Source organism: Manis pentadactyla, chromosome 9, assembly GCF_030020395.1.
Source record: "Manis pentadactyla isolate mManPen7 chromosome 9, mManPen7.hap1, whole genome shotgun sequence".
Classification (NCBI taxonomy): Eukaryota; Metazoa; Chordata; class Mammalia; order Pholidota; family Manidae; genus Manis; species Manis pentadactyla.
Genome location: NC_080027.1, coordinates 120,510,738 through 120,533,744, shown reverse-complemented (window position 1 = coordinate 120,533,744; position 23,007 = coordinate 120,510,738). Strand labels below are relative to the sequence as shown.

Sequence of the window (23,007 nt, the reverse complement as noted above, 5' to 3'; positions counted from 1 at the left end):
GGATGGGAGGTAATGGTAATACAGAACCATTTAGAGCAATCACCCTTAATGTGACACCTACAAGATCCATCAGGATGAAGAACGTCTTAGTAGTTTCCATGTGCCTTTAAGTTAGGCAACTTAAAGGATGTCGTCTTCCATATAATAAATGACAGTCCGTCATTACGGGGAGGCAAGACCTGCCAATCGTTTGATCACACTGTCTCCTGGCAGAGTACCTGAGAGAGCTGCTCAGCTTAAAAAGAAATTATACTGTTTTTTTTACCAGAAACAAGGTCCCCAAATTTGCTGACCTCTTCTGTAATGAGTACCTGTCAGCAGAATGCTTCTTAATGAATATTTTTAAACAAAGAAATATGTAACCTGTCCCTTTAAGGTAAAGGTGATGTTTTAAAAGTGCACACGAAAGGCTTTACTCTGAGAGAGAATTAAGTCACAGAAAGAGCATTTTAAAAATGGGCATGTGGAAATCATGACCCCTGGTATGTGATGATGTTACCAAATCTGATTTAAGGGTGTCATCTCCAAAATCTCATATCTATGCACCCACTTAAAACAGAATATCTAAATTTGTCTAAAAATCTGAGTGAAATTTAAAAATGAGTGAAATGCAGTGTTTCAGAGGCCCTGAATACATTTATATTACACACTGAACCGATAGTAACCTCTTTATAAAGAGGTCTCTTTCAAAATACCCTGACTTGAACCAGACCTCCAAAATGCTATATGGCAAAATACAACACCAATCTCTACTGAAACAAGAAAGTACATTTAACTGCATGGTTCTTACTAAAAGAAAATAAAATCATTCTTAATAATTTATTCCATTTAATTCTTCAACCGCAAACACACCAATCTCATAGGTGCCATGCACTGCTCCATACTCTAGAGATACAGCAGGGAACCAAAGTGACAACATTCCTGCACTCACGGAGCTCACATTCCAGGGGGGAGAGAGGAAAACACACAAAGTCACAGAAACACATAGTATGTTAAATGTTAATGGCACTATGGAAAAAAATATCATAGGAGAGGGATGCAGGAAATGCTAGCAAACGTGCGGTGTGGGGTGGGCACTGGAAAGGTAGTCGCTGAACACAGTCAGACCCAAAGGAAGTTAAAAGTCAGCTATGGGGCTCTCTGGAGAAAACCATTTAGAGGTAAAGACCTCAAAACAGGAAATGCCTGGTTTATTTAAGGAGCCACAAGGAGGCCAGCGTGGCTGAAGCAAAGTGACAGAAGGAAAACAGGAGGAGATAAAGGACACAGAAGTAAAGCAGGGCCAGATCAGTTGGGTCCACAGTTGCAATATGGTAGCCACTGGGTCCAGGAGGCTACTGAACACCTGAACTGTAACCAGTCCAAACTGAGATGTGCTATGAGTGTGACTCAGTATGGAAAAAACAATTTAATATATATCAGAAATGAAAATATGTTTGACATACCAGATAAAATAAGTCACTAAAACAAATTTCACCTGTATCCTTTCCTTCTTTTAAATTTAGCTACCAGACTATGTTAAACGACAGATGTGGCTCTGTGTGTAACTCACGTTAGATTTCTGCTGGCCAGTGCTTACAGGCTGCAGGGTCCGTGGACTGCTCTCAGGACCACGGCTTTCCCAGAGCAAGGAGAGAAGCCACTGCAAGGTTCGGGGCACGGTGGGGCATGATGTGACCAGCGTCTCATGGGATCCTTCTGGCTGCTGTGAGGACTCCAGCCTGGAAGGGGCACAGGAGAAGCAGCTGCGAGATGACGGTCGCTTGGACCAAGGTGATGGCAGTGGGAATAATTCTGACTGGTTGTTTTCTAGATGTTTTTTTTGCAGGCAGAGCCAACGAGATTTGCTGATGGATTGGGTGAAGAATATAAGAGCAAGAGAGAAGTCAAGCACGACTATAGGTAATCTGGATGAGCCACTGGAAGGACGGCGTTCCCACGATCAAGAAGGAAGAACACACTTGGGTGGAAAACCAGGAGGTCAGTTTTGGGCACATCAAGGGTGAAGGTCTACGAACATCCAAGTTGAAACGTTAAGTAGGCAGATGGATACACGGGTCTGTACTTCCAGAGAGAGATTGGGTTTGAGACAAATACTTGGGGGTCACCAACATATAGAGTTTTTTAAAAGCTTTTCATTATGGAGAATGTCAAACATAAATAAAGCTAGAGAGAAGAGTCTAATAAACCCCTAGAGACCCATCACCCAGCTTTAACCATTATCAACTCATCACCAATCTTGTTCATCCTTCAGGATTACTTGGAAGCAAATTCTAGACCTCATTCATGTAGATGGTATTTAAAGCCATGAGCCAGGAGAGGATCATAAAAGTAAAAAGAGACGATGGAGAGAAGGGCCTTTAATGTTTGAGGTTAGGGAGATGAGATGCTGAGAAGCAATAGCCAATGAGACAGGCGGAAAACCAGAAATACATGGCTTGGAAGCCAAACGAAGACAGCTTCAAGAAAAAGGGTATGACGAGCAGTGCCGAATCGTGCTGACGCTATTAAGATGAAGACCGAGAAGAGGCCACTACCTTTAGTGACCTGGAGACCACTGGTGGCCTTTCCAAAAGCATTTGGCCCAGAGTGCTGGGGACAAGGCTGACTGGAGGGATTCAAGATGGGAAGTGAAGACAGCAAGGCCTGAAACCTGGGGGCAGAGAAATGGGCAGTAGCGGTAAGAGGTGGGGTCAAAGGAGAGGATGAGAAAAGCAGCAGCATATGAAAATGGTCCAGTCCAGCAGAGAGGGGAAAGCTGGTGAGGCCAGGGAGGAAATGGCTGGAGCAACATCCTGAATATGCAGGGGAGGAGGACTTCAGCGCACAAAGGCTCTGCCCTCAGACAGGACCGTAAACAATTCATGCTAGAAGGAAGTAGAAAATACATTATATCGCAACCACTTTTAATTTATTTTGCATTTTATATATAATGTATTAGTACAGCAATGCTGTATATAAATTATAAATATACAGGGATTTGCTCAAAAATTTTTGCCAACCTGGGTACATGCACAGAATAATTAAAGACCATGTAAGTGAAAGATTATAAAACATGATCAAACTCTAACCATGTAGCCTTCAGTGACAAGAGATCTATATCATGGTGTATTTAATATATTTTTTGTTATCTTAAGCATATAATAAAAGACCTAGGAAGGGTGAAAGAGTACTCATCTTTGGTTTAAATACTTGTCACTTATTTTTATTAATGAAGATTTTTTAAAAGGCCCAGACATTATAATCCAAGAATTGCCATACAGCAGGATTTGCACGGCAAATGGAAAAAATATGAGAGTCATAGACCATTCTCAAAATCAGAGTGTCACAGGGACCAAAGCTGTGTCTGATTATTTACATAGAGAAATGCAAATCAGTAGTTTTATTAGCAAGACAGACCAAAATTGGACCACCAGATTCTGGTACTGAGGCAGCATGGCTACCCATCACCAGACTGTTTGGCAAAGAACCACAGCAAATTGAGAAAGTGGGTCTAATTAGGCAGGTGGCCTAGTCCAAACAGGCCAAAGCCCCAAACCAACCTGAAGTCCACAAACTCATAAAAACCTCCAAGCTGCTCAAAGAACATACCAGCACCACTGGGTGTTTGCTGAACCCTTTCACAGTTCAGAGCACCTTTCAGGTGTTTGCTTGCAGCCTTTCTACAATCCACCAAGGAAGCTCGCCCTCCATTTTAACCTGCTTTTAGCTATAGACTCAAGCCCAAAAGTGCTCAATGGATATTTGCAAAGTCAGTTGGTGACACTGATGGACACAGAGGCCTGCCACAGAAGCTACACCTGGCTTCTTGAACAGTTCGAGAATACGTTTATTGTTATTAACTAAGATTTTTTAAAAGGCTCAGACACTATAATCTAGGAACCGCAACATAGCTGCATTTGCCCTGCAGATGGAAAAATTACAAAAATCATAGACCATCCTCAAAAATCAAGGTTAGGGGACCAAAGCTAAGTCTGATTATTTATTTACAGAGAAATGCAAATCTCTGCATAAGGGACACCTCTTATCAGCCACATAAAACAACAGCACAAGCCCACGAATAACCAGTCCAAGAACATGGCAGATCTCTCAGCACAGAAGGGACAGTCATTGTCCAAGGTCAGCAGGGTGAACATGGTGGGGAAGACAACAAGCAGACCCTCAACAGTGCTCAGGTGATTAGACTGTAAGCTCCATACGAGCAGGGCTGTCTTTTCACAGCTGTATGCCCAGTGCCCAGTACAATGTCTGGCCCAGAGCAGGCTCTCAAGAAATATTCAGTGAAGGAAGGAATAAATGAAGAGTCACCTTAAACCACAAAGGCAAAGGGACAGGAGGAAAGCTCAAGAATCACAAAAGGGCTCAACAAAATTCACAAAAGCTGCTGATGGCCGATGACACTGGAGTTGGGGGTCGGGAGGTGGGGAGCAGCTAAGGAAATCTAAATGGTAGAACTCTGAAACATGAATTCCTTAAAGGATGATCATAATCTTTATTTTAACAAGAGAACTTGAGATTAGTCATCAATTAAATGAAACATGTGGACCTTGTTTGGAACTTGATTCAAACAAAACCATTAAAAAAACTGAGAGAAGCAGGCACTTTAAACACTGGAAGACTGGAGAAATTTAGGAATGACTGCTTCTGCAAGGGGCGATCCTGCAAGCAGTTAGGTTTTTCAAAGGCATTATCTTTTAGAGACCCATAATAGGGTATTTAAGGATGAAATAACGATGTCTGGGATTTGCTGTAAAATAATACAAGAAAGGAATAAGGAATAAGGTGGGTGGGGATCCAAGGGAAATGCAAGGGGCCACGTGCTCACGATGTTGAAGCTGAATGATGGCAACACCAAATTTGCGCAGACCAACTTTCTACATTCACATGTATGGGACCACTTCCATAGCAAGGATTTTAAAAAGGAGTGACTGTGATCTCAAATGCAGTCAGTCTCCTTGCATCTGCCCCACTGCAGGGATGTGGTCTTTGGGTGATACCCGGACACGGTCACTTCTGAGGACACCTGCAGAACAGAGCTGAGCGCCCTCCTGTCATCATTACCACCACCATCTTCATCAGGACTCACCTGCTTCGGCTCTGCTTTCTCCCTGGGCCTACAGACACCTCCCGTTTCCTGTCACATGGGTACTCTCCCTCCCGAGCATCACCTTCCCTGCCCCTGGCTGGTTCTTTCATTTTATTTTTTAGCCTGCTGTTTCATCCAGCAGGGTAGTGTGAGCTGTCACCACTTGCTTCTTCATACCTGGCCCTTCCCCTCCTTTCTCATGGTCTTAATGCCAAGGACTCGCTCATTCCCAACGGTGGTAACCCTTCGATATCCTCCTTCTGTAATAGCAGGCACACCACTGGTGTGCCCATCTTCCTCCCAGTTTGCTACACTTGCTGCCATAACTCTCTTCTCCTCCCTCCACTTACCTACTCAGATCGCTCCTACACATTTCCAGGACAGACCAAATAAGGACGGGCTCTACAAGTAAACATGTGCATGCTGACCGGGTGCCAAGCACAATTCCCATGCCAGGGTGGCAGCAATGACCAAGACAGACACAGACATGCTCTCCTGAAGCTCAGGATCCAGTGCAGATTGTCTTAAAATTTGTTAAACTATCCGTACACCTTCCAGATCAGACTATCAACCTTTTATTTTCCTCTGCATCTTCCGAACTTCACACGGTGCCCAACACATAATAGATCCTTAATAAATATCTGGGAAACGGATGTTTCTCCAAGTCAGTGCACTTGTCTCAACGTCACTTTAAGCCCAGGTAGTATGGGTCACCCTAAGCTCTACAAATGTAAGGTATTCACAGAAGAATTATGATGAGAACCTTTTTTTCTTTCTTTCTTTTTTTTTTTGATGGGAATAGTCAGACCCGGCCTCTGGGGAAAATGTGTGTAGGGGAGGTGTGAAGTCAGATCCCAGAGCCAGGCTTACCATTATCAGCTAAAAGCAGCCCTGAGTGTGCTTAGCTTCTGTCTTCTTTGCTATTCTGGGTTGTCTGCTCCCCCCTCCCACTGCCGGCCTCCTCCCTTCCCGCTGCAATGGGAATAAACCTCAGTCACACCCCCTCCCCCGACCCCACTGCTCCAGAACACGCAGTTTCCTCCTGCGACTGAAGTGTCTCACTTCCTATCTCAGCTCTGAGCAGAAGTGACCCAACGGCTGCGCTGCTGCTGTTCCGTAGCAAGAAGGGAGGGTGGCCTGTCCTGTTCCTGCCCAGGAGTTTCACCAGTACCCAGTTTAAGAGCCAGGTCACAAAGGTGGAAACCTGGACAGGAGAGGACCCCGTAAAGGTTGGCTGCAAGAACACTGAGTACTCATTCTGGTCCCATGCCCACACACACACACACCCTGAGACTCCAGGGCACAGGGTCTTGTTCTGACACAGCGGCTACGGGCCAGGTTCAGGCTGACAAAGTAGGCTGGGCTGCAGGCTCTCTCTGCAGATACATGTCCAAGGGCCTTGGTGCTGAAGGGGACAGTGAGGCCTGAGGTGATAAAGCAAAGATATACGAGAAACAGGCCACAGGCCTTGGCAGAACCAGTGAGCCTCTCCTGCTCACCAGAGACCGACTTTGGGTTGGTCCATTCTCCTCTCTACAGGCCTGGGAAATCAGGAGAAAAGGGTAGCTTGTCCCACCAAGGCCACACCCATCCCTGTTAAGGAATCCAGGCTTCCCAGCTCAAAGACACCCTCCAGGCTCCAGGGAAAGGGCTGAAAATGAAAGGGGTATCCCAGGTAAGGACTACTATCCTTGAGCTGACTCCAATAATCTACTACCTCAACTGTTTCAACATCCTTTCATGGCATCACAAAAGAAGGCCCAATGCAGAATCTTCAAGAACCCTAGGCATCTCAAATGGCCACAGGAAGCATCTCCAACAGAGATTCAAGCACTTTTATGATGGGTTGGCAAATTTCTTAAAGGATAAGACAGTATATATTTTAGGCTTGCAGGTCATATGGTCTGTTGCAACTACTCAACTACATCAGTAGCCTGATAGCAGCCATATACAATACATAAACAATGGGCATATCTGTGTTCCAATAAAACTTTATTTACAATAGCAGGCATCTGGCCCATGGGCTTTAGTTTGCCAACTTCTGAGCACTGGGAAAACCTCCTCTCCTGGCACTTCCATGATACCAGGAGGAGCAGAGGCCACCTTCCACCCGGAGAGCTCTGGAGACAGGACCCTACTCTAGGGACCAGACCTCCATTCCGCCTACTCCCTCCCACAAGACACCAAAGAAATCTGGGCTACTTGTGCACAAAGCCTGGCCAGCATCAGAAACCTAGGCAAAGGTGTAAAAAGCTTTGGACATCAAATTCAAAGGCCTTTGAGCTAGAAGAAATTAGACCCATTCAACTAGGCTCTAAGGCCTGGAAAAGGAAATGACTTGCCTGCCTATGACCATGTAGCTAGCAAAGGCCTCCTGACTCTCTGTCCAGTGCTCTTATTCTTCTGGAGTGATGACTGGAAAGGAACCAGAACAAACAGCCTTGCTGGGGGAGGCTAAGAACCCATGGCCTGACTTTACAGCACATCTTAGGGCCTCTCAGTCATTTATAAGTGAACAGTACAGCAAAGGTCAGGAAGGGAGCTTGGAGAGGTAAGCGTATATATCTATTTTTCCAGAACATACCTCCTGGACATAGTTACCAGGGAGAAGAAAGTTAAACAGAAACATGAACTTCAAAAAGGGGTGTGGTTTGGTAGAAGACATGGGTATTCATTAGCAGAAACTGGTCCAGCAGTCTGGGCAGACCCTGGGATAATAAACAAGGGCAAGACATACAGCCTTACCCAATTCTAGGCCAATGCCCCAGGCCCTGGGTTTGCTCTACATACCTTCTCAGCAACCTCGTACCTTCAAGGCTTCACAGTACCATTCCACTAAATCTCTTCCCAGAACTGACTTCCATTGCAAACTTTGTTTGCCTGACCATAATCTTTCTATCCACTCACCCTGCCATGTCTTGAAGCATTATGTTTAAAAGCCAATCAGACATGATACCTCCAAACAAGCTTGAATCCTGATTTTTCTATTTCTGTCCATCACCAAGGCTCAGAATGTCAGCACCTTCCCTTCTGGAATACTGCCAGCCTTCTGCCAGGGGCTCCAGCTTCCAGGCTTGTAACAATGCCAGGCTGATGTTCCTCAATATAATCATCCTGCTCCCATCCACTACCATCTCTTCAAGGTCAAGGCCCAGTCCCACCTACCTCTGTCTTCCGAGCCACCAAAACCTTACTAATATGGTAGGCATCCGAAAAATGCTGAATGAACAAATAAATGAGTCCCAGCTTTCATCAGGGGCAACTCGAGAAACCTCCAGGCCTCCCTATATCCTACCACCGCAAGCCCATTCTGCCAGGCCCTGCAGGCCCTCCACCATTTCACCTGCCCTAGCCACCCCCAGCGACTACGATCCCAAGCAGCAAGCTCCATTGAGCTGATCAATGCATGACCCTCCCTGTGTGCCAGTCATTCCTGCACGCACATCTCTGCCCACGCTCTGCTCATCTTGCCCTGCAGTGACGTCCACACCCTTCCCCCTCCATCCATTGCAAATCCTACGCAATTGCCGAGCTCTGGGGGAGACAGGTGACGCAGGAAGGCGAGAGATGATTTAAAAAAAATTAAAAATTGGAGAAAGGGGACCTGACAGGGGGATATGTTGGGGTCTCTGATCCCTGGAGCCATCACCCTCCCAATGGGTCACAAGCGATGAGAGAAGGAAGAGGCGGGAGGAGGAGCCAGATTTTTCCACTGAAGGAAAGGCATGATTTTCATCACTGCTTCTGTTGCCCTGGTAACCAGGGACAGCCCAGTGGAGAGTACAGTAAAAGAACACCATGTTTATCTTTGCTGTCTGATCCACTTCCCGGTACACCCTTCCCTGACCATCCTCTAGTTCCCAAGCCTGCTCCAAATTTATAATGCCACTACCACCCTTCTAGTTACTCTTGCACAAAACCTCAAAGGCGGTGTTAACCTCTCCCTCTCTTGATCCAACCCTATGTGCCACGTATTCTTCCACTGCACCATGCTGGGGGTCATCTCACCACACCTACCTGCCATGCCAGGGGCCCCAAGCACAAAAAACCGGCCTCAAAGTGCAAGAAGGGCCTTCACTCCACCAGACAGCCCATTGGGCCAGAGGGACCACAGGGACAATAAGGTGATGAGGGCTGCCTGCCAACCCCTCTCTCAGCCCCGGACAGCTGGCGTGGAGTGGGCCGCTGTTCTCCAGTCCCCCTCCTATGCCTGGGATCAGGAGACGGAGCCGGGCTGAGGACGGGGGAGCAGGCCCACCCACAGGCTTCCACAGATCCTGCCTCCTACACGGACACAGTGTCTGCGTGACCTGGGAGCGGAGACACAGTGCTCGCCTTGGAGATTATATAAGCGTTATATAACATGGTGGCACCAATAAGCACATAGACGCAGTTGCTGAGTGCCAGGGACAGGCCAGGGGTGGAACCAGACCCTGGGGGCTGGAGGAACAGCCCTCTCGCCACCCATGCCAAAGCAACACCAGGCCCTGGCTGCCCCAGCCCTGTCTATACCTGCTTCTTCCTCCCCAGAGGACACAGAGAGAGACTTGCCTGGCTCTGCATTCTTCTTCCCACGCTGGGCACAGGGAGGGGCTGCAGCGCCATCACCACCCTGGCCCACAGCAGCCTCTGTCTAGGCGCTTGCACAGCGAAGCCAGGGCTGCGGGCAGGGGAGGCGGTGTGAGCCAGCGGCCCCCTCCTCTCTGTTCTTGCACCAGAATGTGTCAGTTTGGGGAACAAGTGCTGCAGCGGCTCCGGGATTGGCGGGGCCAGCCGTCCCTCTGCTCTGTTGTCATTTGCCGGTCCTCTAAAAAACAAACCAAACCGAAAGGGAAAGAAAAAACAATTAAGCACATTTGACCACCGCCGAATCTCAAATTTTGGTTTGTGGCTGCAAAGAGCTGGAAGGAGGGCGTCCTAGGGACGTGACCCTATTTCCCTACAGCCCTCACCTCCCACCATTTCCCCGCCAACCCACCATCTATGAATTTGGCCTGTAGGCCTGGAGACACCCCCTCACCTCCAGCTCCACCTTGCTACCCCCAACCCCTACCTGTGGAGCTGCCTCTGTTGCTGGAGCTTCAACCGCGGGCGTTCCCACCCCACAACCCCAGCCTCTGCAGAGGGCTCAGGACATGCGGCTCCTGGGTATGCACGCGGGAGCCAGGCGGCCTCGGGGCATTTCAGGGCTGTTCCGGGCCGGGTCTTCATCAAACTCCTCCACGTTCACCACCACACCCACTTTGTTAATTTTCGGGGGTGGGGGGGCTGCCTAGAGATCTCAGGGGCATCTCCAGCGGCTCCTGGCCTCTCCCGAGCTATAAGCCTCTGGCCTGCCCGCCTCCTCCTCCACACGCACCTCCGCGCCCCCTGAGGAAGGGGGGAGAAAGAAATACGCATTAAAATCACGAGCCTCGCGCACCATCCCTCGCCCCCTCAACCACCTGTCTCTGCGCTCTCCCTCCCCCACAGCCTGCCTCAACTCCGGGCGCCCCCTCTGCAGCAAAGGGGCACCACGCCCACTGCGGAGCGCAGAAACGCGTGGTGGGGGACGGGCAGGGGCTCCGGGCCGGACCCAGGGCGGCTCTCCCGCCTGCCCCTCCCCGCTGGCCCTGGCCCCGGCGCCCGGGGACAGCCCGGGGCTGCTCCGGTCGTGATCCGCTCCCACCCACGCGGCGCGGGCAGCTGCGCCGGGAGGCCACGCCGCAGCGAGGGTGGGGCGCCCCCGGCCCCCAGCATCGCCCCCGGGGAGGTGGGGGCCGCCCCCCGCCCTGGGGCTCTCGGGGCCCGCCAGTAGGCCAGGCCCGCGGCGCCCCCTCCCACCCGGCTGGGCCCTGCTCTTACCTAACCGCGGCCTTCTCCTTCCGGGGGGACTGAGCCACCGGCCTCGCCGCCCCCCGAGCGCCCCGCGGGAGGCAGAAGATGCGCAGCAGCTGCGGACTCCTGCTCCGCCGCGGCCGCTTCCCGGGCGCGTGAGCTCAGCCGGCCCGCGCGCCCGCGCTTCCCACGCTCGCCGCCCGGCGCCGCGCCACCCAGCGGCCGCGGTGGGCACGGCACGCTCGCGTCCGGGAAAATCTGCCGCAGGCCTGCCGACCGATTTGGAAATTCCCAGAATTTGACCAGGGGTTTGTTGTGGGGCGGGGGACCTGACAGGCCTTTCGGACCGTCTCCAACCTTAGGGCAGAACGGCTCCCACCCATCCTGTCTCTGACGGCTATTCTACACTCTTTGCATGATTCCGACTCCCCCTGCTCCTCTGACCTTGCCTCCCTAATTTCTCTCAAGGCAATGGAAACCGTGGTGAGGGTGGTGACTACTCCTGTAAAAGGTGGGTGGGGGTCACGGGTGAGCAAGAGCAGAAGCTCATGAGGTGAGCCTTCCAAGACCTCCTGGGGCCTGTTTGGAGATCCGAGGTGTGCACAGGTCCATCTCCGACTGAGCTTGTTTAAAAAGAAAGCACAGATCCTCCAGCCCACCTGTAAATTCTAATTTGGGAGATTTGGAGTTCTGTTTTTAGCCTTTTCTCAGGTCTAGACCCTTTTGAGAAGTGGAGGAGAGTTGTGGGCCTTCTCTCCAGTAATACTTGCCTACAACACAGCTTTGCATAGTTAGGCGGCTCTCAGACTTTGCAAAGCCCCGTGGACCTCAGCATGAGAACTCCCTCTCTGCAGACACCCTAAGACAGCAGGAGACCGATCACCCGCACCCACTGCCATCTTTGCTCATGCTGTTTAATCCTTCAGGAATATCTTCTCTTCAGTCCCCATTTCTTTCTACAGAAATTACACCTCTCCTTTTAGACCAGGCTGAATGCCTCTTCCTCCCTGATTTCCCATTCCAAAGTGGCATCTATGACCTGGGCTTTCTAGGACAGTGTTTTTTATGCCGTATAGGACTGTTGATACCTATACATGGACCTATGGCTATGTTTATGGTTGGTGGTCTTACTGTTCCTAAATTATAAACTCTTTTAAGATCAGTTTCCCCCTCTGCCACTACTGAAGTGCCTTACATGGTATGCCCTTAACAAATAGCTCTTAAATAATCAAAGAGAAGTCGAGGGAACAGGAAGCCCTCCAGAGACCCATGGGAGGCTCAGGGAGATGAATGTTTTTGCTCCAGAGGAACCTGATGCCCTTGTCTTTCTGGATGCTCCACCACAAACATATATACACACGTGCACACCTGGGTGCCTGGCAAACAGATCTCGAGTTGGCAGAATTTTTCATCCATTCCTCCTCTGGCCAAGATAGTCATAATCTAGAGGTTCCTGGGCAAAGTTGTATAAAAATTCATTGAGGAAACACTTGACAGATAGCAGATATAATACTCCCAGTGTCCCCTTCTCCAGTAAGGGACACTGTCACCCACCAGTAGCACAATCCTGAAATAAGCCCACATCATCTGTGACTCCTGCCTCTCACTTCCCTCCCTCTATGCATATTCTCCATCAATCACCATGTCTTGATTTTACTTCCTAAATCTATTTCAAAGATTGCCTTTCTCTACATGTCCCATCCCGAGCTCAGCCCACCATTATTTCTTGCCTGGATATCTGTCTCCATCCTAACTGGTCCACCTACCTCCTGTCTCCCCAGGCTCAGATCCAGTCACCATATCCCAGCCAGAAGGATCTCCCAAGAATATCAATTGTGTCCCTGCTTAAAACCCTTACGTAGCCCCAATTGTACTAAGGATGAGGCCTAAATGCCTTCACCCAGCTCACTAGGTCTCCAAGATCTGACCCTCAGCGAACCCTCCATCCTCCTCTCTCACTACTTTCCCTCCTACCCTCTGTGCGTCACTCATCCTAAACATCACGCTCTTTCCCACTGTGACGTGAGAATGCCCTCCTTCCCTGACTTCGCACGAAGCCATGTCCTACTCTTTCTCTAGGTTTCCCCATTGTCTCCTCCCAAGTCTCCTTGTCCTGTCCTTCCCTTGCTCAGGATTGCCATTCTCTTATGTGATGTCTGCTCTCCCAGCCACACAGGCGGCTCTGAAACGGTATCCTCAATGCCTAGCACCATACCTGGTGCAGGTGGGAACAAGACAAATATTTATTAAATGAATGAAGGCTTTGACCCCAACACACACCCCTGATGAGAGACTCAGGGCAAACGTCGTGGTGCTGCCTGAGCTGAGAGTCAGGCGTGGTGGGGCCGGGCCCACTGATTCTGAATAATAGCACCACTCACCGTTCACAAGTAAAATTTCAATCTTCCTCAATCTTTGATTTCCTTGACTGAAAAACGGGGATAATAATACTCAGGGCTGCTCTGAAGGTTGCCAGAGGTATACGTGCGAGCGCTGTGTGGTTTTGAAGTTCTTTCTCTCCATATATACAGTTAGTATTGGATTTCTTCCCTTGATTCTCACAATAACATTTCGAGGTAGGCAGCTGACATTTCCCATTTTGCATATGAGGAAACTGAAGGTGGACAATTTCAAGCAATTTGCCTAAGGTCACTAGCTCGTTGCCAGGGAACAGAGGCTTGTCACTGGATTCTGAGCCAGGCTGTCTCCACACAGCACCACTGCTCCTCCCTCCCATCCCCAAAATAGGAAACAATGCTGGGACACAGACATGTTGACATCCGGAGGATCATGCAGCTCAGAAATGTCACCACTTACCATTTCTGAAGGGTTTTTTCTTTGGGGGGAGGTGGTAGAGGGTTGTTGGTAGAAAGTGAACTATGTAACAACAGGTATCAGACAGGAAGAAGCGGGGTTGGGAGCAATTGACTTTGGAGTCAGTCGGGCTGACCCTATATGCTCCATCTCCGCCCCTTTTTCCACCCTTGAAGGGTTACCTGGATTGACAACACCTTTTAAGCCCACCGTTGGACCCCTACAGGCTTTGAGGTTCCCAGACACTGGAGATCTTTGGTTGCCTCCATATTTCCCATTCTGTCTGTCAGCAAATATGTGCAGAGCTCTTGCTAAATGCTTTGTTTACTGCCTGTGTGAAGCCTGCCAAAGGACTTAAACTCTCTGAGCCATGATTTCCCTATTCTGCAAAATGGGATTGATAAAAGCCGCTCACGTGGCTGTTGTGAGGATTCAACAATGTAACAGAACAACTGCTGGTAGGCTTTTGCTGGCGGAGACCCCGGCCTCAGCACCCCCTCCTGCCGCCCGCCTAGCATCCCCCTCGCCTGCTATTTGTCATTTGAATGGGAATGTCTGGTAACTACCAGAGGAGGAGGGACGCAGAGGGGCAGGAAAAAGAGAGGAAAATAGGAAGACCACCGTGCTCCCCACCGTGCTCCTCCCAGGGACATGAAGAATGCTGTGGGGCTCAGGGCTGATTTGAACTGTTCAAGAATGACTTGTGAGTTTGGGGGCCCTTTGAATTTGTATGACCTGGTCAGCCACAGTGATGAGAGGCTTTTCCAAGCTTGTGGTGGACGGGGGGCACGGACTACTGAGAGCCAGAGCAGAGCCACCATCTTCCGCTTTTGCTGACCACACCTGTGAAGGTTCATATGCGGGCCTTTTGGGGAACCCCCAGAAACAACTCCAGGTCACTCTGAGAAGATCGATAGAGTCATCAAACAAGATGTAAAGTATGGAGGGGGCGCCTGGCACATAGTAGGAATTCCATGTATGTTTATTCCCTAAGATATTCACGCTTGAGCATCAAGGTGGAGAGTCCCTGGGCTCCTAGGCCTTCTGATAACGCTGCCTTTACAGGAAGCATGTTTGTTTCTCACTGTGTCCGTGGCCCCAGGGGACACCCAGTGGAACTGCCCTTCACAGATCCCCGTGTGTGGTTACAGTGGTTTTTCTCTTTAAAGATTAAATCGTTTTTTTTTTTTCCCTTTCTGCTCAACAAAGACAACAGCCCTTTGGTTTTTGATAAACGTTCCTTTCCTACTAGCAGGTGGATTTGCCCCAGGCGCTGAGAGCTGTGCTTTTAAAACACACACATGCCCAGCTGCTGGAATCTGCTACTTCTGTCTTTTTTTTCTTCCTTTATCTCCTGCCCCCAGGGCTGAGTTTTCTCTGCCTTGGCAGGCTGATAACATGTGGAAGGAGGAGAACAGTTCTAATTAATAGACTAATTAGTGGTACAAGCCCTTAATAGCTGATTACAGGAAAGTCATTCCCCTGCCCCCCAAGTGATTGATTGATTGATTGCTGATGTACTGCATTATGGCAAAATAGTCAGCATCTAATTGCCTGTTGGTTGGTTCAGTGGGTCTTTTCCTTCTCTCCTTTCCCTCCTCCCCTTGATAATGGTGGGCAGGGAGAACAGGAGAACTCAAACCAGCGAATGAGCAGCTCTGAAGGGACATAAGTGCTGGGATCCTGATGCCACCCCCATCTTGAGAGCCCAGAGCTGGTAAGGGAATGGGAGGGAGCAGGAAAAAGAAGGCAAGAAAATCCTACCCATACTTACAGGTTATCTTTCTGTGACCCTCCCTGCCCTTGTGATTCCTTCCCCTCTGCAGGCCGTAACTCACACACATGTCTGCTGCGTTCCAAAGCAGTGTGGTGTGGAGCTGAAGAGGCTACCCTGAAATCTGAATGCCCAGGTTCAAGCCCTGGCCTCCCCACTGGCCGGCTCTGTGGTCTGGGCAAATCACCTAACCTGACTGTGCCTCAGCCTCCTCATGTGTAAAGTGGGAATATAATTGTTCCTCCCTACGACTGCTGTGAGGATGACATGAAATGAAGCAAATTAGCACAGCCCAGTACATACCCAGCCCTCAATAACATTAGCGATGGTCGTCGCTACTGCCTGAAATTATTGAATTTACCTGATACATAGGAACTTGATAAATGTCTGTAGAAGAAATGAATGACTATATCATAATTTTCAAGTAGATTGTGAGCTCTTAAAGTTCAAAAGGTGAAGAAAAGAGGAAATTGCATACTAAATCGTAACGAGAGGCTACCTTTGGTTGAGTGCTTATCACAGGCTGGGCTCTGAGCTAGTAATTGCTTTATGTATCTGCTCTCATTCAATTCTTATGTAACCTGATTTTTACTAACCTTCTTGGATCATGTTTTCCTTAAATAGCTGAGTCCCCATACCAAATTTTGTCATTGTTCTCCCCAAGATTTCCAAGTTTTCTTGGGAGATGGGCTGATCTCCTTATGATCACTTTTCCTTATGGATTCCTGCTCTGGCTGAATTCGAGCTCTTTTTCCTGCCTACTGGCAATGTCATCCCCTTGTCCCCTCACTTGCACACTCATTACAAGCTGAGCCCGTTTCCCCCTTCCTTCTATCCCCAGAGCTCCCAGAACAGAAAGCCATTCTGTGTGCAAGACTTGAGAGGATAGTTTTAGCACCACTTTGAGCAAGTAAGAGCTGGAAATCACCACACACCACCCTCCTGGCTGTCCTGCCCCCCAGGGCCCTGCCTGCATGGGCTTTTCCCTCCCATGATCCTACCCCTTGCTCTCTCACCTGCTCCCCACCTGACAGCCAATGGGTTTCAGCCCTGGAGAAGTTCACTATGGATTCAGTGTGACCAAAGAAATTGACAGCAAAACGTTCTTTGGGGTGAAAGGGTTTCTTACTGGCTCGTTCTCCCCGCGGTAGGTCGAGCACTAGCGTCTCTGTCTCCACTCAGAGCACTGGGCTGAGCTCTCTATATAACGCAATGGCTTATTGCCTAAAGGTGTGGGAGCAGTAGCCTAGCAACAGGCCAGTTACATCATCAGGTGGTTTAAGTTCAGTGAGGATCCTGGCCATGGGAACCCCAACTTCCCCATACCACCTCTCCCTGAAAACAACAGATTCCTATTACTTCATTGCACAAATAAATGTATCTTTTTTTTAACAAATGTCTCCATTCTGGGCTATTCTCAAGCTGGTGTCAGAAAAGGAGATAAGGGGATGGATGAGTGTGAGGATATTCAGCTGCCTTTTTTAGCCACAAAAGTTTCCCTAAGTGTGTTCCTCAACAAGTGAGCTAAGCACCTCTGAGATAAATCCCAACCCAACCTAGAATGAGAAACTATGGCAGTCATATGTTACTGTATACAATTTTTCTCTTCCTGTTACACTTGTGCATATGCTGTGAGGTCGATGTTACCATTCCCATTTTTTCCAGATGAGTAGCCCAAAAAGGAAAAAGGTTAGAAATGTAACCCACTCAAAATCATACAGATAATGCCAGAGCCAGACTCCCCATGCAGGCCTGTCTGATTCCAAAGTCAAGGAGATTGTCCACCACATCATGGTCACTGAAACCTCAAGCGGGTCTGAGGTAGATTCTATTCACGGGGCAAAGATTTTACCGGGAAAACCTAGTGGAGCCAGTGTGGGTCATGGGAAGGTGAACTGACTGACTGAAGGTCAAAGACATTAAAGCAGTTAGAGCTAGAAATAGCTACGTGTCTGTAGCTTTCACATATGAAAACCAAGAGGCGTTGTTGCCATTAATCACCACCAAATGATTACTCTGATTGCTTCATTTGTTGAAGCTGCCATTGCTGTGGTTTATTCAGCCTTGGGTCCGAATAACTAGGGCCTCCTCCCTAGAAAGATAAGGCAGATTTTCTTTTTCTTGTAGAGTGCTGACTTCATGTACAAAACATTGTACATTGGTAGCCCAACCATGTCTAAGAAGGCTGGCCAGGTAGCCGAGCCTCTTGTAAAGAGCTCAGAAAACAGCAATGGAATGAATGAAAGAATGGCTCTTAAGTCACTTCGATTAGTCAGGTCTCTTCCCCCGGACTTACCTAAGGCAAGAAGGCTGAGTTTGGCAGAATCAGACAAAGGAACGTCCGTCTTAGCTGGGCAGTTACCCAGGGTACAAAATTATAAGGGATGCAAAAGACATCACTGGAAATGAAATGAGGTTACCAAAATGGAATTTATCAGAACTCTTCCCAGAAGGAGTAATGAGCATAGTTAGAAAGAATTCTTTAATAAACCTTTTGGAGCAGGGCAGCAGGGGCTGGTGCACAGATGATAATAGCACATAGAATGTGACCTTGGCTTCCTCATCCCTAAAATGGGGATTATTGATACTTTTTCCCCAATTAAGTGTGATAATTGAAAAATTATAGCTTTTATTATTACTTAGTTTCAGTCTTCTATAATCTGATTTCTGCTCTCTCATATTCTATTGATTGTTTTGGCCAAGGTTGCCAACACCCCTTTGTTGAAAATTCCATTTCTCTACCACCTGGTAGCATTTGATACTTTATACCTTCCTCCATGAAATATTCTCTTCCCTGTTGCCCTATGACACAAAGTTTTCTTATCTCCTTGATCACCCTTCTAAGTCTCCATTGAGGCATCTGTAGTAGTTACTTGTTGCTGTGTAATAAATGACTCCCAAGTTTAGCAGTTTAGAACAGCCTTGATTTTCCCCCATAGTTTTTTAGGGTCAGAAATTTGGGAGCAGGTGAACTGGGTTGTTCCGGCACAGGATCTCTTATGAGCCAGCAGTCGCATTCATTTGTTCATTCTTTCATGAAGAAGATTCTCTTCCAAGCTCCTCCAAGCTCCCTTACATGCCTGCTGGCAGGAAGTCTCAGTTCTTCACCCCATGGATCTTCCATGGGGCTGCTCATGACATGACAGATCGCTTCCCTCCGAGCATGTGACCCAAGGAGAATGATTGTGTGTCGATGAAAACCTCAGTGTCTTTTATGAGCTGATCTCAGAAGTGGCATACCATCACTTCTGCCCTTGTCACACAGAACAGCGTATGTCAATGAGGGAAAGGACCACACAAAGGCAGGAATATGAGCAGGAAGTCCTGGGGGCCATCCTGGAGGCTGTCTACCAAGGCATCCTTCTTTGCTGACCCTTCGAAGTCCGCATTCCCCAGGGTTCTATCCTCACGCCTCCTGTGTTCTCATTCTCCACATACACCCTTGATGCTACTATGTTCTCCAATACCTTCAGCCACTACTGCCTGGATTCTAATCTAGGTCATGCCTGGCATCTACAATCTGCATCTCTACAATAGCTGCCTCTAAGAAACTTCAGAAACACTGCCTTTGCATCGATCCCAAAGGCACCTGCAAGCGCACACTCTCCATACTAAACTCATCATCATCCCGTGATCCTGTTTCTCCTCCTGCATTTCCATCTCGAGAATATGATGACTCTGAGTTGTCAAGAGCAAAACCAGAAAATCATTCGTGACTGCCCTTTAGCTCATACCCAATCAATCAGTTACAGCTTTTTGTTTTTCCATTTTTCCCCATTTTTATTCTGAAAAATTCCAAGCATACAGGAAGGTTAAAGGAAGAATGAAATCTCCGATCTCCCAGATTACTTCAGTGAAATTCACGATTACTAATATTTTATGTATGTCACATTGACTTTCTCTACCTCCTCCTCTCTCCATGTACATGTTTTTTCATAATACTAAGATGCTATTTCCTATTTCACTCTCCTTCTCTCTGATACACAGTGTGTGCATGTGCATAAAGCTTCTATGTGAATGTGACGCTTCATCCTTAAAGATTTCTGTGTGCATCTGCTAAGAATAAGGACATGCTCTTATATGACCACAACGTGATCATTACACCCAAGAACCAAAGCCAGTTGATTTTATCTTCCCACTATGTCCCCAATTTAGCCACTTTTCTTCAGGCCACACGTTTCCCTTATCTTCAATAGCATAATCATCACCTAACTGGTTCTTGCTCAATCCATGCTCTGCACTGCTGCCCAAGTGAGCTTTCCTAAAAATGCAAATTTGATTACATCACATCACTACTTTGAACCTTCTAATGGCTCCACAGTACCTTCAAAACAAAGAATAAAGTTCACAAGGCATACAAAGCCTTCAGCATCTAGATCGTCTATAATACTATAATAGCACTGCCTGGAAGAAATATAAAGGAGCTATCCATGTAGATTTCAATTTATAGTAGCTACATTTTTAAAAGTTAACAAAACTACAGGTGAGGTTAATTTTAAAAGTGCATTTTATTTTACCCAGTATATTCAAAATATCATCATAGCAACACAAACCCAAAATAAATTATTAATGAGAGGTCTCATGGTCTTTTCCGAAGTCCTCAAAATCTGGTGTGTAGTCAATGTGAATGGTACATCTCAATTTAGATGCTAAATTTGCAAGGGTTAGCATGAAATGTATTCATACCAAAATAATAAGGTTATATTTAACAATAACAACAGGAAACATTGCATACTGTTCTGGTTATGAGATTTAAATGAATTAAAATGAAATACAATGGAGATCTCCATCCCTTATTCACACAGCACTTCATGTGCTCGGTAACCACATGCAGATGGTGGCTACTGAAAAGTGCAGTTCTAAAGCAGCAGCTCTGAAAGTGTGATCCCGGGTACCCTGGGGGGTCCCCCCAACATTTCCAAGGCATCTCTAAGGACAAAAATATTTTCACAATAATCCTAAAATGTCATTTGCCTCTCTTCACTTTCATTCCCTCACACGTGTGCACTGCAGGGTTCCAGAAGCTATATGACATGTAATATCACAGCCGACTGGACGCAGAACAGAAGGGGATCAGCAGTCTCCTGTGAAGCCAGATCATGACGGGATTTGCCAAAAGGTAAAACAATGCCACTCATCTCCTTGGTTTTGCTTTGGAAAATAGCATTTTTCATTTCAATACCTGTTACTTAACCACTCATGTAATGACATAATTATTCTCTCTTCAAGTGAATTAATGACTATGTTTAAATTTTCTCTGTTTTAATTTCTGAAGCAGTAATTATTGATAGATAATAACTCTCAAAATCTAAAGCTATGTGAAGTCCTCCATCACTTTCAGTGGTGCCCTAGGGCTTTGAGAAGTGCTGGTCTACAGCCTGCCTCACTCTCCAAGCCTTGGGGCTGGTAATTCCCTCTTCTCCCTCAGATTTTTTGCAGGAACTTCCAGTTCCAGACAAGATGGAGCAGACACACTCCCTATTCCAGCGAGGATTCCCTATTATAAATAAGCACTCAAAAGTATCTGTTGAACAAATGAAGAAATCAGTGACTACATGGAAACTCTTCAGTGGCTCTTTACTACTGAATGCAATTAAACTCTGTGGTCTGGCTTTAAATGCTCTGCACAAACTGTGACACACACCTTTGTGGTACCGGCTTCCCTTCATACACTCTACTGCTCCACCACACTGGAAAGCACATTGCTTTAAAAGGACCTTTTGTTCCCCCATATCCCTATCTCTACATGCACTTAAGTATGCTCTTCTATCAGCCTCAAACTTACCCATTTTTGCCATCCCAGTCTTACCCACCTTTACAGCCCCCCTCAGATGCCACCTCTCCATGACCCCCCCCCTGGGCTCCCCAGCTGTAAGAGTCCTGCCCCACCCTTGGGCACACAGCACTTCACATCGTCTTTTCTTGTGTTATTTCTCATTTCCAGGCTTGCGTTTGTTTTGTTGGTCTTAATACACTTTAGTATTCTCCCCAAGGTTAAAAATCTGTGGGCTCAAACAAATTCAACTGTTCTCATCTTGGCCTCTGACACTGAGCCTCTAGTATGGTTTCCTTCTTACTCCCTGAATTTCAGTTTCTTTTCCTGAGATTGGAAGGTTTCTGTGAATATTAAATAAGGTACGCTATTTGAATTGTGGTATAGCATCTCAGCTGTGATACAGTAAGGGCTCAGTCAGTGTTAGCTGTTATCATGATGATGAGGATGATGATTTGAAGGAGTAAATGGACAGGGCAACCTGTTAGCTCTGCCTTTAGAACATCGCTGGAATTCTACTTCATCTCCCTGCTTCCACTGTGATCGCCCTGCTCCCAGCCAGGCCCTGGTGATATCACAGTAGCCTGCCTGCTCTCCTTCCTTCCCCAGTCCTCTCTTTACCTGTTCTCTACTCAGCAGCCAGTGTGAACCTTTTAAAACATAAATCAGATCACATCACTTCCCTGCTCAAAGCCCTCCAGTGGTTTCCAGATCTACTAATAAAACCCAGACCCTTTACTGAGGCCATAAAGGCCTAACACCATCTAGCCTGCTGTCTCTGTCCCCCTCACACATTGTAATGCAGCCTCAGTAGCCTTCTTGACCTCTTTGACCGATAGCTTCTTGCACTTGCCAAGGTTTGCATCACAGAGCTTTGTGCTTGCCCGAGGTTTGCTCTGCAAGGCCTGATTCCGCCGCACTTCAAATGAATTGTGCTTTCAGTGCTTACCTCGATACCAACCATTACTCTCAATCTGTTTTATATTCTTTGTAGCTCTTAATACAACCTGGAAACATATGTATATATTTACTTAGAGAAATGTGTTTATTGACTTTCTCTTCCTCTAGAATTGTAAGCTGTGTGAGGATTTGTTCTCTGCTCCATCCCCAGCCACCAGCACATGGTGGGTGTTCCCTGAGACTTGCTCTGTGACTGAATGCTGGCTGTGGACTCCTCGGGTGGGGCTGTTAGGGGCAGAGGCAGCATCCCATCGCATAAAATTGCTAGATTTGTGTGAAGAGGAAGTGTGGGACTGATCTACCTAGAGGGGACGGGAGGAAGATAACCTACTCATCCAGACTTTGTGGATACTCCTGTTTGTCCATTTTGAAGAAAATCTGTCAGAAGATATGTCCAGTATGCCTCCCATAATGAACTCTGAAATATTCCAGAGTTACTTCTTCGGGGCTGACTGCAGGCACAGCAGAGAGAATTGAATCTTACAGCCTCCCCGGACCTATGTCCCAAGGCCCAAGGACCTGCTGGGCTGGCCAGGTCTGGAGGTACACTCATTGATGAAACGCTCCAGAGGTGGGGCCCAGACCTGTCCTCACACTGCGCTCACCAGCCGATGACATGCAGCCGCAAGAACCCTGAGGCCCCAGCCAACGAATAGGGCGATGTGATGAAGGGGAGAGCTTTGCATCCAGGTCACCTGCATTCAGGTGATTTGGGTAAGCCTCATCCCCTCTCTGGGCCTCAGTTTGTCTTTAATTCCTCTTCCAGGGAGTTGAGTTGCTGTA

The 23,007-nt window shown here is 47.7% G+C and overlaps 1 long non-coding RNA gene across 1 annotated transcript; it reads right to left on the bottom strand.

Annotated features, from left to right (window-relative positions):
* Nucleotides 1–3,756: 3,756 nt before the first annotated feature.
* LOC118925983 (uncharacterized) lies at nucleotides 3,757–11,082 on the bottom strand. Its single transcript, XR_005030270.2, has 3 exons — nucleotides 10,931–11,082; nucleotides 10,140–10,456; nucleotides 3,757–9,893 (listed from the first exon to the last, which is right to left on the bottom strand). It is a non-coding gene; the product is annotated as an uncharacterized LOC118925983 (long non-coding RNA).
* Between the last annotated feature and the right edge of the window lie 11,925 nt (nucleotides 11,083–23,007).